At 32.5% G+C, this 18,016-nt stretch overlaps 1 long non-coding RNA gene across 1 annotated transcript; it reads right to left on the bottom strand.

Moving 5' to 3' along the window:
* Window positions 1-1,081: 1,081 nt before the first annotated feature.
* On the bottom strand, window positions 1,082-12,493 carry LOC150036235 (uncharacterized). The gene is made up of 4 exons (XR_016529843.1): window positions 12,210-12,493; window positions 1,492-1,764; window positions 1,322-1,399; window positions 1,082-1,217 (listed from the first exon to the last, which is right to left on the bottom strand). It is a non-coding gene; the product is annotated as an uncharacterized LOC150036235 (long non-coding RNA).
* Between the last annotated feature and the right edge of the window lie 5,523 nt (window positions 12,494-18,016).

Genomic DNA, 18,016 nt, shown 5'->3' with positions numbered 1-18,016 from the left:
AGACGGAGACATTGAAGATGGAGTCAAGCCATGCACACTGACCATGAACTTGAAGATGGAGCGGAGCCATGCACACCGAACTTGAGCTTGTATCTTTAAAGAACTTCAGTCTTCAAGTGTGGTCAGCTTTAGGAGTCAAAAAGTCTTCTGATTGTAGAGAATTCTCTCCAAGCTCTCTGGAATGTAGAATTGTTGACCCCCACAATCGAGGAAACCATCTCTATTTATAGGAGTTCAAGGTGGGCTTCATTCTGATTGTAGCTCTCCAAGGGAATGTAGAATTGTTGACCCCCACAATCGAGGAAACCATCTCTATTTATAGAGTTCTCAGGTGGGCTTCATGGGCTTAGGCTTGGTTGGTCCATTGACTTGGCCCCTGAGCCCAACTAATTGGATTTGGGCCTTATTTGACTTTTGGTCAAATTAAGCCTATTTTTGGGCTCAATTAGATTTTTAACCCAAATAATAATATGAAATTGGGTCAAATTAATCTTATCTGATTCAATGGTTATGATAAAACCATGTGACATCATCGAAAGTTGTCTTCAACTTCAATTTGGGACACATGACACCTCCTAGTTTGTCCCAAATTTGATGATTTGGAATTTCGTCATTAATTTAGTGAATGACGTGGCAGTTTGTAATTGGTCCAAAATTTATTATTCAATGTCTTGAATGATGCTTAAGTTGGCAATAGGGTCGGGGCAGGGCAGGAGGGGGGAGGGAGAGGGTCTTCTGTCCCCGATCCCGTGGGGGAAATTCACTCAAATCCTCCCGGTCCTGCCATTTGAAGATAGGGATGGGGATGGGGATTCTTTGTCGGGGAAACGGGGTCCCCGCAGGGACCCATTCCCTGTTTTTCTGTGGGAATTCTCCTATTAATTCCCTGTGGGGATGATTCCCTTATTTACATTTTTTTTATTTGAGCGATTTTATTTAAAATTTGACTTGTCCAAAAAAAAAAACAAAATTTAATTGACTAATCTATGAAATAAACACAATTTAAAAGCTCACAGATCCATTAAATAAGTTTATAACTTAAATTAAATAAAGTTTGAATAAATGTTGGAAGTCAATTAAAGTTAAATGTCTTATACAATAACAAATAGAGCAACCACAATCATAAATTTTTCGTCTTTCTCTCTTCATTGATGATTTTACATTTAAATTTTTCTCCTTTCTTGACATCATCTCATCCTTAATTGTGAGTATTATTCCTACATTTAAAATATAATTAACAAATAATGTCACAAAAAAAAAAAAAACTAGACAACAAGCTTTAAAAAATGTCATAAGAAATAATGTTAATTCTCGAGCATACCTCAGTCACCACTCCATCTTCATCGCATCTTCTAAAATAGTTGCTAAATGTTTAACCATTTTTTTTCCATGCTAGTACCTTATATTGTCACATATTTATAATAAAAGAAAATATTTATTAATATATTAAATGCTAAAACGAGGTAAAAGAAAATAAACAAACTAACATACCTGTCACAACTTCAGTTGCAATTCAATTTTGAGCATACATCAAAACCTCTATTGTCTTCAGATGAAGTTTGTTACGATGTGGGCTTACAATCCTACCACAGGTACTAAAAACAGACTCTGATGCAACACTAGATAATGGGACGACTAATATGTCTCTTGCAATTTCTTGTAAAATGGGATACTTGGCCCCATTCAATTTTCACCAACTTAGAATGTTAAAATGAGATGATCGGGTAAGACAGGTTCATCCAAATATGCATCAAACTATTGCTCCTGATTCATATTATTGGAATTTGATACAAACAAGTCATAATAATTAAAATCATCAAATTTTATATTTTTTGATGTTCCATCTAAATTTTTAGAGCGACAATCATCATCTTCACCTTTATGCTTCAGTTGATATTCTATTTCCAAATCTGAACAAATTTTTTTAAATCCTTTCCAACTCAAGAAAAAAAAATATCTCCATAAATTATAGGGAAGAAAACTCAATCAACTTCAATTTATAACAGATATAAAACTGCAGCTACGACCATTACCCCATGAATTTTCTTCCAATACATAACAAACTTTGAAATCATATTTGATGTCATGTCTCTTATCTCTTGAATGTTAGAACTTGTCTAGTCAGAAATAGTCAATTTTAGTTTACAAATTTTTGGGAAAAAAATATTAGTGGTAGGATATTTGGCCCTATAACCTTTTGTTTGGTGGTTGAAAGTCCACATGTCCTTTGTAAGGACAATTTTTCTTTTGATCTCATTCAACAATGTCATGGTTTTCAACTTCTCAATATCGTAAATTTTCAAAATCTTCTTCTTTATTGTGTTTCTTGACACCATCTAAAATAATGGTTGGATCACATTACAAAATTTCCTAAAACCTATGCTCAATTATTGAGAGAGGATATTCATGTTTGATTATCATCCTAGCTAATGCTTTTTTTGCAGCTTCTTGTGTTAGACATATTCAAATAATAATATGTTTAATTAAAGTATGGGCTATGTATGTGGATTAATAATTTTTCACGGTTTATTTTATTAGACTGTGCCCTATTATGCGATCTAATTAATTAAGGCCCTAGATTCCTAATCGAGTATGGTAGAAGCCCATTCTTAGTTAATTAGGGTTTAATGGGAACCCTAATTGAACTAGTATATAAAGAGACCTTAGGGCTATGGTCCTCGATATACCAAAACAATAAGCCCTCAGTCTTTCTTGAATCCCATCTAGAGAAAGATCCCACTAAGGGCATTCGAAGTTTTGGTTGAGGAAGACCATAGTCATCCATCATCATCTTGAAGCTATCATCAATTTTGCAATGGAATCCGATAAGTTATTCTTGACAATTTGACATGAATGATCCTAGGGTTTATCTATTCAATATAGATATAAAGAATTTATGCTAAAAAGTGGTATCAGAGCATGAATTTCATGTTGGATTGTTAGTTTATGCATTTTTCTATTGGCATTGTTGATTAAATTTTGGTTTCGGTAAAGAATTTAAAGAATTAAAAAAAAATGGTCGGCTTACTATAGCAGCGTTGTAAACTCATCGACGGTAGGATGGAAATCTCGACGGTCATTTTTTTCCTTTGGCAAGATGTGTTCTTGCAACCTGTATTCTTATCTGTGGTATTTGGCATACCCATCATCGATTATGAATGATGTGCTAGTGGTGGATTAAAGTGATTTTGTTTTTGTTGATTCTTTTGATTGAACGTGGTTTCAAGTTTTTTTTTAAGAAAAAAAAAATCTTAGTTCTATTGTTGTCAAAATTAAGGATGTTCAATTAAACATCTTGACAAAAGCCCACCAATGTGATGAAATTCACTAGAAAAAAGTTAAAGACCGATCGAAGGAGTTAGGTCTTTAGTTGCTGCAAGTTTTACCCATCAAGACTTTCGGTTAATGACTGACTGGAATTGCCGTTGGGTAAAGGTATCATTACGGATTAAAGTCTTTCCAGCGGTTCTTGGTTTTAATTATCAGTTTTTTTCTTTAATTCTTAATGGATTACTTTATGAGTTCGATTTTAAATTTGATTAATAATCGAAAAGTTAATGTTGTCACTATTTTTTTAACTAAAAAGTTATGTTAATACTTAATAATATTAGTTTAAAAAAAAAAAAAACTGAATTGTGATTGATAATTTTGGACACTGGTTTTTTTTTTTTTTTTTTTTAAGGTTAAAAAAAAACTGATTGAATTTAGTGAATTTATTTTTTAATAGTTTGATAATATTGAATTTGTCAACTATTTGGATTAATTGTTGATTGAACTTCTTGCCCGCGTTTCTAAGTTTTATTGATTAATAACTTGGTGAAATTCTTGAAAAGGGTTCCTAGTTCTTGATGGATAAGTTTGTGAATTAAAATCTACAATTTGATTTTTTTTGTGATATTCACATGTTTATGTTACTTTAATTGTATTATGTGTATGCAATTATTAAGTGAATTTTACAAAAGACTATTTGGTGTTCTTCCTCCATTTTTTGTACAATAATATTATTATATTATTGTATTTTATATTTTAGATTGAATTGGTCAAAAATAATATGTTACCAAAGTAGCCTCCATTATCTAGATCATTTTAATTATGAAATATAAGATGTACATATTCATGAATTTATGTGGATAATTATTGGCCCAAAGAAAGATAATTATTTGGCCAAATTGTGGGTAAGCATGTGGTAATGAGTATGTGGCAATTATAAGGACTGCTCATGTGAAAAGTAGTCAGTCCAAAGAAAGGCTATTTTTTTTTTTTTTTTACAGAGTTAATTGCCAGTACTTTGATTACTACGTTGAGAGTACCATTACAGTTGGTATTTTCTACCCAAAACTGGACATCAATGTTGTGCTAGGTATCTTGTTAAAGGGGCCCACCACATATGTGAAATTATTTTGTTATGTTTTAGTTATGAGCATATGTTTTGTTGTTTATTGTTTTACTAAAATATCTGAAAATCTAAGTTCAATCCCTAAGTTGAATGGATCGAACTTCTAGATTTGGAAAGAAAGCCTAGAGATACTTCTTGGGTGTATAGATTTGAACCTTGCATTAAGGACCGATAAACCTACTTCTAATGAGGAACAACAAAATACTGTTAATATAGAGAAGTGGGAATGGTCAAATCGCATGTGTTTGATGATCATTAGGCACTCCATTCCGGAGTCTTTTCGGGGCTATATCAGGGAAAGTGAAAATGTCAATAAGTTCCTTGCTCAAATTGAGAAATATTTTGCTAAAAATGAGAAAGGGGAAGCGAGTAGTCTTTTGACTTCTTTAACTTTTTTGAGGTATAAGGGCAATAGAAACATAAGGGAGTACATTATGGAAATGTCCAATTTCACAGGTAAATTAAAGGCACTTGATATCAAGATAAATGAAAATTTACTCGTGCATCTGGTACTTATCTCTCTTCCTATACAATTCACTCAGTTTAAGATAAGCTATAATACTCAGAAGGATAAATGGAGTATTAATGAGCTTATCTCACAATGTGTGTAAGAAGTAGATAGGATTAAGAGAGAAAGGACAGAAAGTGCTCATTTGGCAATAGGCTCTCGTGATAAGAAGAAAAGGAGAATTGTGAATGTTGCAGAAAGGAGATCTCAACAGAATAAAAACAAGAAACAAGCTACTGAAAACCCTTGTCTTTTCTGCAAAAAGAAAGGTCACTTCAAGAAAGATTGTCCCAAGTATGCCAAGTGGCGTGTAAAGAAGGGTAAACTTCTTACTTTGGTTTATTCTGAAGTTAATTTAGCTTCTGTACCTACAGATACTTGGTGGGTAGATTCTGGTGCTACTACTCACATAAGTATATCAATGCAGGGTTGCCTGTGGAGCCGGCCGCCAAGTGATGCTGAAAGATTCATCTATGTGGGTGATGGCAAAGCAGTTCCAGTTAAAGCTATTGAAAATTTTAGATTACTTTTAAAAACTGGTTGTTATTTGGATCTGAATGAGACTTTTGTTGTACTGTTATTTACACGGAATTTAGTTTCTATTTCCAGTTTGGACAAATTTGGTTTTTCTTGTTCTTTTGGAAATAATAAAGTTAGTCTTTTTCAAGATTCTAAGCTTATTGGTACCGTTCTTTAATTGATAATCTATATATGCTTGATTCTTTTGCTTCATTTAACAAGATCCTATTATCTAATTCATGTAGTACAAAGCGTAAATTAAATGAGAATTCTACTATATTATGGCACAAGCGTTTAGGTCACATCTTTAAACAGAGAATTCAGAGACTTGTGTCAGATGGAATTCTTGATTCCCTTGATTTAAGTAACTTGAACGTTTGTGTGGAATGTATTAAGGGAAAATAGATAAACATAAGAAAATTAGGTGCCAACAGATGCTCAGACGTCTTAGAACTAATACATATAGACATTTGTGGTCCATTCCCTATGGCCTCTTGGAATGGACAACAATATTTTATTACATTCATAGACGACTATTCAAGATATGGGTACCTATATTTAATTCATGAGAAGTCTCAAACCTTAGACGTTTTCAAGTCTTTTAAAGCTGAAGTTGAACTTCAACTTGGAAAGAAAATTAAGGTTGTCAAATCTGATCGTGGTGGTGAATATTACGGTAGATATGATGGATCAGGTGAACAACGTCCATGGTCCTTTGCCAAATACCTAGAGGAATGTGGAATCGTCCTGCAATACACTATGCCGGGCAAACCCATCATGAATGGTGTAGCGAAAAGGCGAAATAGAACACTTAAAGATATGATAAGAAGTATGATTAGTCATTCTTGTAACGAACCAGATTTGTACGCATACACTACAGGAAATTAAATATTGAAATTTATTGGATGATCAATATAAATACCCTAACCTTAATTTAGGAAGCAGAGAAAATAATAATAAAAAAATTAATATTAATAAATAAATAAAAATAAAAATAAAAATAAAAGAAAATTAGAAAGAACGAAGGTGGAGAGAGCGAGACTCTAATTGAATGATAAATAAATAAATAAATAAGTAAATAACAGAAAATTGGAGAGAGAGAGAGAAAGATGGAGAGAGCGAGATTGAAGAGAAAATTGGAGAAAGCGAGAGTGGAGAGAACGAGATTCCTGGAACGAGATTAAAGAGAAAATTGGAGAAAGCGAGAGTAGAGAGAGCGAGATCCCTGGAGAGAGCGAGATTGAAGGAAAAATTGGACAGAGCAAGAATTGTAGTGAGAAAGCTGGAGAGAGCGAGACGGAAAAGAAAATTTGAGAGCGAGAATGGAGAGAGCGGGATTCCCAGTGAGAAAGTTGAGAGCGAGATTCCTAGCGAGAAAGCTGGAGAGAGCGAAATTCTGAGAGCAGGGAGAGCGAGATTTGGACAAAGCGAGAGTGGACAGAGCGAATTCCTAGCGAGAAAACTGGAGAGAGCGAGATCTGAGAGCAGAGTGAGCGAGATTTGGACAGAAGCACGAATTATACATTGAATTTGGCCACGATATTATAGATTATACATAGAAAACCCCTAAAATTGAATACAAACAAAGAATGATGACGTAAGGGCAAATGTTAGCCAAGATTAGGTGCATTATTGAGAGGAATCCTTAAACCCTAAGTAATTTTAAAGAAGCCACCTGTACGATGATTTGTCACACTGAGAAGAGCTGAAAACTACTATAAATAGGACCCTTTGCCTAAAGATTTAACCCATTCTCAAACAAATCTCAGTAACAAAGAATCGTGTGAAAGAGTAAGTGTGAGTGAGGAAGTTTTGTGAGGTTAAAAGAGAAAAGCTCGGGTAAGGTGCTGCACAAATTTCTGCCCAAATTTCCTTCTAGTTTAAAAAGGGAAAGCTCTACTGATCAAATCATAAAGAATAATAAGGAATAATTAGATCACCGCCAAGGTAAGTAGTTTATCTCACCCTCTTTTTAAATGTTCTATGGTAGTGTACCTTTATTATGTTGCATGATTATGTTAATTGTTATATTGCATTACATGTTTAGAACACGTTTCTCTACAAGGGACCCCATGCATTATGTTTGTTCACGATTACGTTAAAATCAAGTTTTAATTAGGTGTAAGTTATGCTTCCAGTCTAATCTTACGTTTATGTTAATGGTTGATGTTGGATGCGACTCTGGCTCTACTGACTGCAAGACCCGCTAATCATTAGATAGGTTAGTTTCCGCTTAAGTCCTCATCTTTCTATCAGGGCGGAGAAATTTATGCTTCCAGGGCTGGCAAGGCATGTATGGTTGCACCCCTCCAGGCCTAATCTTACGTTATGTTTACGTTAGGGACTAGCAGGGTATGTATGGTTGCAACCCTCTAGTCTAATATTACGTTTATGTTAATGGTTGATGTTGGATGCGACTCTGGCCCTACTAACTGCATGATCCGCTAATCATCAGATGGGTTAGTTTTTGCTTAGGTCCTCATCTTCCTATCAGGGAGGAGAGATTTATGTTGGAAGCATAGCCGACCACCACATGTTATTATACGTTTTCGGTCCTAACGATATGTTTTCATGACATGTTGCTTGTGATTGTGCATTTGGTCACTACCCTACGTGAGAACTACTTACTGAGTATATTATATACTCATCCTATATTTTTACAAACTTTGTAGGTAAGAACACAGCGTAGATGGCAGAATTGGACGTCGCTCAAATGGCCAACCATCAAACTCACTATTATAAGCACATGCATTTTGTACCACCACGCTAATGTTTTATGGATTCTGGTGTTTTGATAAATAAACTTTTTATATAGTTTTTCTATCTAATTAATAAGATTGAGATATGTTCTTTGAAATTTTCTCCAGAACTCTTCTTATGATAGAGAAGTCTAAGTATGCATGTCATAGTAGTCGGATCATAATGTGTAAGGATCCGGGCGTTAAAATTCTTCTCTACCAGAATCCCTTTGGAGTGAGGCACTAAGACTGCAACATATATCCTTAATAGGGTACCTAGTAAAGCAATAGCCAAAACCCCTTATGAGTTGTGGACAGGAAAGAAGCCTAGTATTAGGCATCTTCATATATGGGGTTGTCAAGCTGAGGCTAGGCCTTATAGGCCTAGTGAAAGAAAATTGGACTCAAGAACTATTAGCTGCTATTTTGTTGGGTATTCTGAGCACTCTCGGGGTTTACTAGAGAGAGAAGAAGTGTAATTCCAGATGATTATATTGTGTTTCTTCAAGAACATCAGGATGATGTGGGTATAATGGAAGATGATCCAATCAACTTCCAACAAGCTTTACAAAGTTCTAACTCTCAAAAGTGGATAAGTGCTATGGAAGAGGAAATAAAATCCATAAAAGACAATGACGTTTGGGAACTTGTCGAACTGCCATCAGGAGTGAAACCATAGTTTGTAAATGGATATTTAAAACCAAAAAAGATTCATATGACAATATCAAAAGATATAAGGCTCGTCTTGTTGCAAAGGGTCTTACTCAAAAGGAAGGCATTGATTACAAAGAGACTTTCTCTTCGGTTTCATCGAAAGACTCTTTTAGGGTAATCATGGCACTAGTAGCTCACTTTGATTTAGAGCTACACCAGATGGATGTAAAAATTGTGTTTCTCATTGGGAACATTAATGAGACGATTTATATGGTGCAACCAGAAACTTTGTGTCTGATAATTCAAAGTCTATGGTGTGCAAATTAAAGAAATCCATCTACGGTCTCAAGCAAGCCTCTTGTCAATGGTATCACAAATTCCATGAAGTGATAACCTTATTTGGTTTTGAGGTGAACATTGTGGAAGATTGTGTATATCACAAATTTAGTGGGGGTAAATCAATCTTTCTGGTGTTATATGTTGATGACAAATCTTTCTCGTGTTATTTGTTGATGACATACTCATAGCTAGTAATGATGTACGTTTATTGCATGACACTAAGAGATTTCTCAAAAGAAATTTTGAGATGAAGGATCTTGGTGATACTTCTTTTGTATTAGGAATTGAAATACTGCGAGATCGTTCTCAAGGTATTTTGAGATTGCCACAAAAGAACTACATTGAAAAGATTTTGAGTAGATTTGGTATGAAAGACTGTGCGCTGGGAGATATCCTGATCGCTAAAGGTGATAAATTTCATTTAGATCAATGCCCCAAGACAACACTCAAGACTAAGGAGATGCAGAAGGTTCCCTATGCATTGGCCATTGGAAGTCTAATGTATGCTCAAGTATGTACGCGTCCAGATATTGCGTTCATAGTTGGAGTGTTAGGCAGATATTTGAGTAACTCGGGGATTGATCATTGAAAGAAGCCAAACGGGTTATGAGGTATTTACAGAGAACAAAAGATTATATGCTCATTATCAGAGATCAGAAGTTTTGGAGATCATTGGCTATTCTGATTCTGATTATGCTAGATGTCAAGACACTTTGCAATCCACTTCAGGCTATATCTTCATGTTGGCTGGAGGAGCTGTATCCTGGAAAAGTGTTAAACAAACACTTATGGCTTCTTCTACCATGGTTGCAGAATTTATAGCATGTTACGAGGAATCCAATTATGGAATATGGTTGCAAAAGTTTGTCACTGGGTTGCGGATATGGTTGGCATAGAAAGACCACTAAAATTATTTTGTGACAATAAGTCGGCTGTGATATATTCCAACAACAACAGAAGCAATACGAAGTCAAAACATGTAGATATGAAGTTTCTGGTTGTTAAAGAAAGAGTTCAAAATGGTCAAATTTCAATAGAACACATAGGAACAAACTCTATGGTGGCAGATCCATTGACTAAAGATTTACCACCTAAAGTTTTTCTTAAACATGTTGCTCACATGAGTGTTAGTCACTTTTCTGATTCTATGGTTTAGTGGGAGTTTGTTATTGAGGATGTTCTTTGACCTTATTTTGTTTATTTTCTATATAGAATAAAGTTGATGGTTTATGTTTTATTATCTAAACTTGTTTATCATGCATGCATTTTAGTATAAAGTTTTTTTTTAGAATGATCTCATTAAGGAATTTGGACCAATTGGAAACCGACAAGATCCAGATCACTTTGCATGTAGTTTCCATGCTATCCATCCATACTTGATCTATGTCATTGAATGTATTGGAATTTGTGAACAAGGAAGGTTTAGTTACAAGGGTAGTGACGAAAGCCGCCTTGATTCCATGCTGATACAAGAGATAGACCATATTGAACTAAAGTGGAATTCTATTATTGAAATAACCTGTTTATGTGCACTTAAGGTTTATGTGATTTAATTATATTAGGTACATAGACATAGCCCAAGTGGGAGATTGTTAGACATATTTAAATAATAATATGTTTATTAAAGTATTGGCTATGTATGTCGATAAATAATTGATCACGGGTTATTTTATTAGATTGAGCCCTATTATGTGATCTAATTAATTAAGGCCCTAGATTCCTAGTTGAGTATGGACTTAATGGGTAGAAGCCCATTCCTAGTTAATTAGGATTTAATGAGAACCCTAATTGAACTAGTATATAAAGAGACCTTAGGACTATGATCCCCGATATACCAAAACAATAAGCACTCAGTCTTTCTTGAATCCCATCTAGAGAGAGATCCCCCTAAGGGCATTCGGAGTTTTGGTTGAGGAAGACCATAGTCATCCATCATCATCTTGAAGCTATCATCAATTTTGCAATGGAATCTGGTATGTTATTCTTGACAATTTGACATGAATGATCCTAGGGTTTATCTATTCAATATAGATATAAAGAATTTATGCTAAAAAGTGGTATCAGAGCATGAATTTCATGTTGGATTGTTAGTTTATGCATTTTTCTATTGGCATTATTGATTAAATTTTGGTTTCGGTAAAGAATTTAAAGAATTAAAAGAAATAGTCGGCTTACTATAGCAGCGTTGTAAACTCATCGACGGTAGGATGGAAATCTCGACGGTATAAATCACAATAATAGCATAAATCACAAACGACAAACATAATTCTAATTTTTTAAAATATAAGCTTGTGAATAATACCTTCTAGCATCCAAACAATAATTTTAAATTAAATCTGAAAAAACACAAAGACTCAAAGAGTTCAACTTTAAAATAAATTCCAACAGTAAAGAAAAATAATTTCAACATTAAAGAACAATAATTTTTGTTATTTATTAGCATTTTTCAACAGTAAAGAAAAATAATTTCAACATTAAAGAAAAATAATTTCAACATTAAATAACAATAATTTCATGTAAAGAACATATTCATATATATTCTTTACATGAAATTATTGTTATTATTAATTAATTTTGATAAAATTTAACTTTGAAGGATTAAATTTAAGATTTATTAAAAATATAAGGACTCAAATTGAACATTTAAAAATATATGCACTTTAAACAAACCCCAAATTAAAGTATAAGAACCAAAATGATATTTTAAAAATTTTCAATAAATGACTCCTAAAAATCATGACGTTTGTCCATCGTTAGGCGAATCAATATTTCTTAATTGAACTCCAGCCAATGTAATTGGAAAAAAAAATCTTTGAATGATTTTGTTCTTATAATCATGATCACTACTAAAACTATATTTCTGTCTAAGTAGGTTTCAATTATTTTCTTTAGTTTCAAACTCTTGTTTTTATATTATTTAATTTACAATGAAAAAAAATCAAACAAAATTCAAGAATTCAACTCTATCCATATATGCAGAAACAACATTTTAATAACAAGAGAACAAAAGAAAATTTTTAAACGATACATTTTAATAATAAAATAACAGACTAACCATGGAGACTGGAGAGTAGTGAACGGTGGCAGTGATCAATGAACGGTATGACAAGCATCAGTGAATGACACGACACGGTGACGAATGGTGACAACATCGATGGCTTGACGTTGAACGGTGACGAACATGAATGTTGACAGCTCAATGACAAACTGACAGTGAACGTGAATGGTCAATCAGACATGGCGTGGGAGGCAAGCATAGAGCATGGAGCTTCAACTTGGACTTGGAGCAGTGGGCACAAAACATGAACAAGTGAGAGATGGAGATGGAGGCTGTTGCTGCCATTGGATTGGAGTGAGAATGAAATGGATAATGATATACTAGGGTTTTTTAGTTTTTAGGTTTGGACTTGGCTTGGGAGTTGGGCTTAAACCTGAGAAGTTTGGATAATTAATCTTTGGGCTGCAATACAATGTTATAAATCAATTATATTATATATTATAAATATATATTTTAAAAAATATAACTATATCAAACTGGGGCTGGGGTCGGGGTCGAGGTCAGGATACCATCCCTGTCCCTACTCCGTTCCCGGACAAGGACCCAAAAACATTCCCTGGTTTGACCGAAAGGACCTACCCCCGTGGATTTTTTTGTCAACCTTAATGAAGTTGACTAAAATTCAACTCGATTATATTATTATATAAATATTTTAGTTGTAAAATACTTAACTGAAGCTAAGTAAGTATTTTAGTGAACACAATTTATATATTGTGAGATTCTAATCGGTTTCAAATGTACTAAAAAAATTCAAAATTCAAAATTTGAAATAAAAATAAAATATAAATATGCATGTTACAAAATTTAAAATTCAAAAGATATTCAAATATACAAATTTGAAATTTAAAATTTTAAATATGGTAGTTTTTAAATATAGCAAAATGAACCAAAATATTTACAAATATAGCAAAATTTCAGAATCTATTAATGATAGACATTGATAGATACTAATAGACTTCTATTGGTGTCTATCAGTGACATAGATAGGCATCGATAGAAGTCTATTAGTGTCAATTATTGATAGATTTTGAATTTTTTATATATATTTTGTAAATAATTTGAACTATTTTGCCATTTGAAATAATTTTTCTTTAAAATAATATATAAATCTAAATATTAGAAATTTAAAATTAAAATAATATATGCCTATTGCATAATATAATATTCAAAATTAAAAAATTATTTAAATATATATATATATATTGAAAATTTGAAATTCAAAATTAAAGTAACATATGAATATAAAAAAATAATATAAAGAAAAATAAAATAGCAAAATTAATGTAGAAAATAATGAAAATAAATGAATTGTCGTACCTAAGATTCAAAACCCTGGTCCGTGAAACCTCACATCACCTCTGGTGGACCTATCTACCACTCGCCAACCCCGATTTTTTTATTATATTGAAATAAAATAAAAATAAAATAAGGAGAAACTACTTTTTGTAGTTTATCAAATTTCAGTCATATTTTAAGAAACGTTTATCAAATTTTAGAAACAAGAAACGAGAAAAGTTATCAAACAAGTCAGTTTTTAAAAAAATGAAAAATAGGAAAAGCAAACAAGAAACGAAAACATTATCAAATAGGCCCAAGATTTCCTATTTGGGAGGGTCAAATTTGTACAAATTTACAACTTTGGAGGCCCAATTTTACTTATATATAAGTTTGAGGGTTTAATTTTTAAACCTATGTAAGTTTAAGGGTCTAATTTTTAACACTTACATAAGTTTGAGAGCTCAATTTTTACAATTGAAAGTTTGAGAGTGTAATTACAACAACCACAATACTTTAGGGATGATTTTACAATTTACCCTATAAAATGACTTTAAAATGAAAATCCATCCTATATATCTATACTTTTTGCCTATCATAAAATTTTATGTCTCATGTCACTAACTTTTCTCTATAAAATTTGCTCATAATTTTTTTATATTATTTCAAATTCGTTCTATTACACATACATAATTTACCATAATTTTTTCGTTAAAATTTTTGTATCATTCTAACTTATTTTCTCTCTAAGTTTGTTCTCTTTCTCTCATCGTGTTTCTCTCACTACATACTTTCCTGTTTTCTTACTAAATATTTGTCTCTAAAACATTGTTTTCGTTGTGTCATTCTCTTATTAACTTCTTTTGTGTACTTTTCCAAGATATCATCAAAATTTAGACTGATGTACTACATTCTTACAAAAGTTTATCTAATATTCTAATATTAGTCTCAAATATACTTAAAAAGACGAAATTGAGATTCAATAATGATACATAGTGAATAAATTTTTGCCACGGGCTATGTAACCATATTAAATTAAAATTTCTTATGAACATAGAATTTTGGAGGGAAGTTAAAAAATGTACTTGTGAAGAACTTTTTAAATTTTTTTGCATTCTGATGAATTTCAAGAACTTGAAAACCATATAAAAACATGTAGCAGTAATTGGTCATTATATAATACTACCACAAAACTTCTATACTGAGTAACAAAGCACATTGTTATAATTTCTAAGTTACAAACAATTAGGCAAAAATGAAGCTAAACATAAAAAATGGAAGAGGTTCATGAAAACAACATGAAAAAATGCATCAGTGAATCAATCACTCAAAATGATTTAGTTTTCATTGTTTTTATATAGACACTTTTGTAAGTTTTTTAAATTTTATGGTCTTTAAAATTTTCATATAACTTTCACATGTTTATACATGGACTGTACTCATATGCAAGTGGATGCACCGGTTCGATGTGTAACCACCTCCACCGAGACAAGCATATCTCATCAACATCAAGTGCACCTATTGGACTTAGAAAGACACTTACATTTCATTTGAACAATCACGTCCATCGACGAAGTGTAAAATAACATAAAAGATACGTATATTTAGATAGTCATGTCTAATCAACAATGGGCAAAATATACATTATGTAGAGGCAAAAAAGGAAAGGAAAGATTCTCCCCTTATAGCGCCTTTTATATATAGTATAGGTGTCTAGAGAAGATCATGTTGGAAGCCAAATTTATATAATAACAAAGTCAAACTCTGTTAGGAGTACAAACAAAATCCCACACTAGATAAGGAAGAGAATGATCATGGATATATAAGTAAGGATAATTATCGCTATTGGTATGAGACTTTTTGAGTTGCTTCCAAAACAAAGCCATGGGAATTTAAATTTAAAGTAGACAATATCATACTATGGTGGAGATATGTGGAAGTCCATTATCCTTATCAATTAGTATAAGAGCTTTGGTCTAAACTAGCTGTATGGGTGAAATCCTCAGATAACAAAGAAAGAAATTTAGTAAGCCTTGTTCCTACTCTATCTGGGTAGCCTTGTGGTTTTCCCTACCTTGATAATAGCAAGTTTGTAACATTCCAAAATTTTCATGTAATTTTCACTAAATAATCTTGAAATATTTGGGTCTTTTTTTTTTTTTTTTCTTTTTTTTGATAAGTTGGGGCTAAAAATTTAATTTAGGAAGCAAGATAATTAATTGAAAAGATATTATAAAGAATTAGAATTTTAATCCAATTTAGGGAAAAATTAGATTAAATTACTCGGGGGAAAGTTATTTTAAAATTGATTAAATATTTGGGAGGATGTAATTTATCTCAACTATTGGATTGTATATTCCCATTAATTTTTGTTTGGAGCCAAAATTAAGTTAATTGGAGAAGTTAATTGGTTTGAGATTGTGAATTTCTGAATTATTTTGGATAAAGATTTGGAAATGAAGAAAAAGGAAAAGAATTAGGATTTTCGAAATTAAAAAGAATTTGAAATTTAAGAAGGAAAAAGAGAAATTGTAGTTTTAAATTTTTTCCTCTTTAATTTTGGAGTTCGAATCCAAATTAGAGATGATAATTAATTTAAATTGAGTTGATAAGAAAAATTTAAATTAATTAGATTATGGAATTTCTAATTTAGTTAGATTGTGAAATTTCTAATTCAATTAAAATATGGACTCCAAAATTAATTAGATTATGGATTTTCTAATTAACTAAAATATGAATTTCCTAGTTAATGAAAATGTATTCCTCAAAAAAGAAATCTAATCTATCTACTACTTTAATTATTGATTTTCTAAAAACTAGATTTCCTAATTAGATAAACTGTCATATTTAAAAAGGAAATCTTATCTATCTACTACTTGAAGTTATAGAATCCCAAATAATTTAGGATTAGGACTATTTTTCCTCTAAAAATACAACCATCAACTTCATTCCAAGCTATTCACTTTATTCCAAAGGAAGGTCAATTAGAGAGAAAAATCCTCGTTGCTTTTACTTTTTTAGTCGTTCGTCGTTGTGCATCTGCCAATCATTGCAGCTCGTCGGATTTTTATTTGGTGAGTTGTTGATCAGTTTACTTTGGAATTCTTGATTGGTTATTTAGACACACTAATTAACTTGATTTATCCATAAGATTTGAAACATTGATTCAAGTTTTTGAAATTTGTTAGTGAAGGAACTCTTATACAGAGTACCTATGAGCGGAAGCGGATCTTTCCAAAAGTATTGTGACAGAATTTTCACATTTACATTCACACATACAGATATGCATCAAACTACTAAATTACCGGCATGCTTAAAGATAAATTAAACAAGAGAACAAGGAGCTTACCAGTTGAAGACTTTCTTCTCGAAAAATTTCGCTCTCTCCACAAACAAAAGCTCTCTCTCTCGCTAGAATGTCAGGCTATAGTTCAACAACACCCAATCGTCTACCACGAATGACTTCACATGAACAGACGTAGAATGGGGATGACACCACCACTTGGAACCCTTAGTATTCTCCGAGTAAGAATCCAAAGAGTAGGCTCTGTTTGGATTTGGTAGAGAAGAAGAGGAAAAGAGATCGAAGAGGAAAAGAGATCGTATACAACGATCAAGAAAGTGGGAGAAAGGCAACGTCTATCGTATAGACAAGGTGCTTGATCATTTAGGTGTGGTACACGATCATGTAGGAAGAGGTAAGCAATCGTGTATACGATTGTTTAGTAAATCTCGAGTGCTAAGCGATCTTTTAGGAAGAGGTGGTCGATCATTTAGTAGAAGCGTGCGCGGGTGTGCGATCGTTTAGTAAAAGATGCGCTATCATATAGGCTCTCAAATCACTAAGCGATAGGATGCTAACACCTTGTGAGCTAATAATCGCGTTCTTCGATATCTTTGCAAAATGAAAACAAAATTCATTTATTCTTCATTTACGAAAACTGAATGGAACTCCCCACTAATACACAGTTACGGAGAAAACGGTGGCCAATTATCCAAATTGCCAAATTAATAAATAATAAACATAATCATATTATATTCATTAACCTATAGTTTAATATCATATATTAACCATAATGTTTGCTTCTGTAATAGATATAAAGCATATTTATATCCAATTTCCTCTAATTAATATCTCATACATAAAGTCAGTTATATTATATATAATTAACTAGTTCAATCATATCATATATAATTAACTAGTTCAATCATATCATATATAATCGAAATCCCTCCTGTCAATTTGAACATTTCAAACTGACCCAAAAACCGACTCTCAAATTGAATGCAAGCTACCAAGGGGATCTTATGGACCTATGGCTCGAAGCTTCAATGGTACGTGAATAGTTGACTAAACTCTTTAGCCACGAGATCCACCATCCGTTAAGTGTCAGGCATTCCACTAAAGACCGAGAGCTAAACTCTTCTTACCACAAATATATTTCCGTGTCCATCGGATATAACCAATCATCAGTACGATAACCCTTCACAGATGCTCGTAAGTATAGTTGGGCCAATTTACCGTTTTG

This window comes from Benincasa hispida, chromosome 5, assembly GCF_027475165.1.
Source record: "Benincasa hispida cultivar pf3 chromosome 5, pf3_genome.v1.1, whole genome shotgun sequence".
NCBI lineage: Eukaryota > Viridiplantae > Streptophyta > Magnoliopsida > Cucurbitales > Cucurbitaceae > Benincasa > Benincasa hispida.
This window is presented reverse-complemented; position numbering and strand designations above follow the sequence as displayed.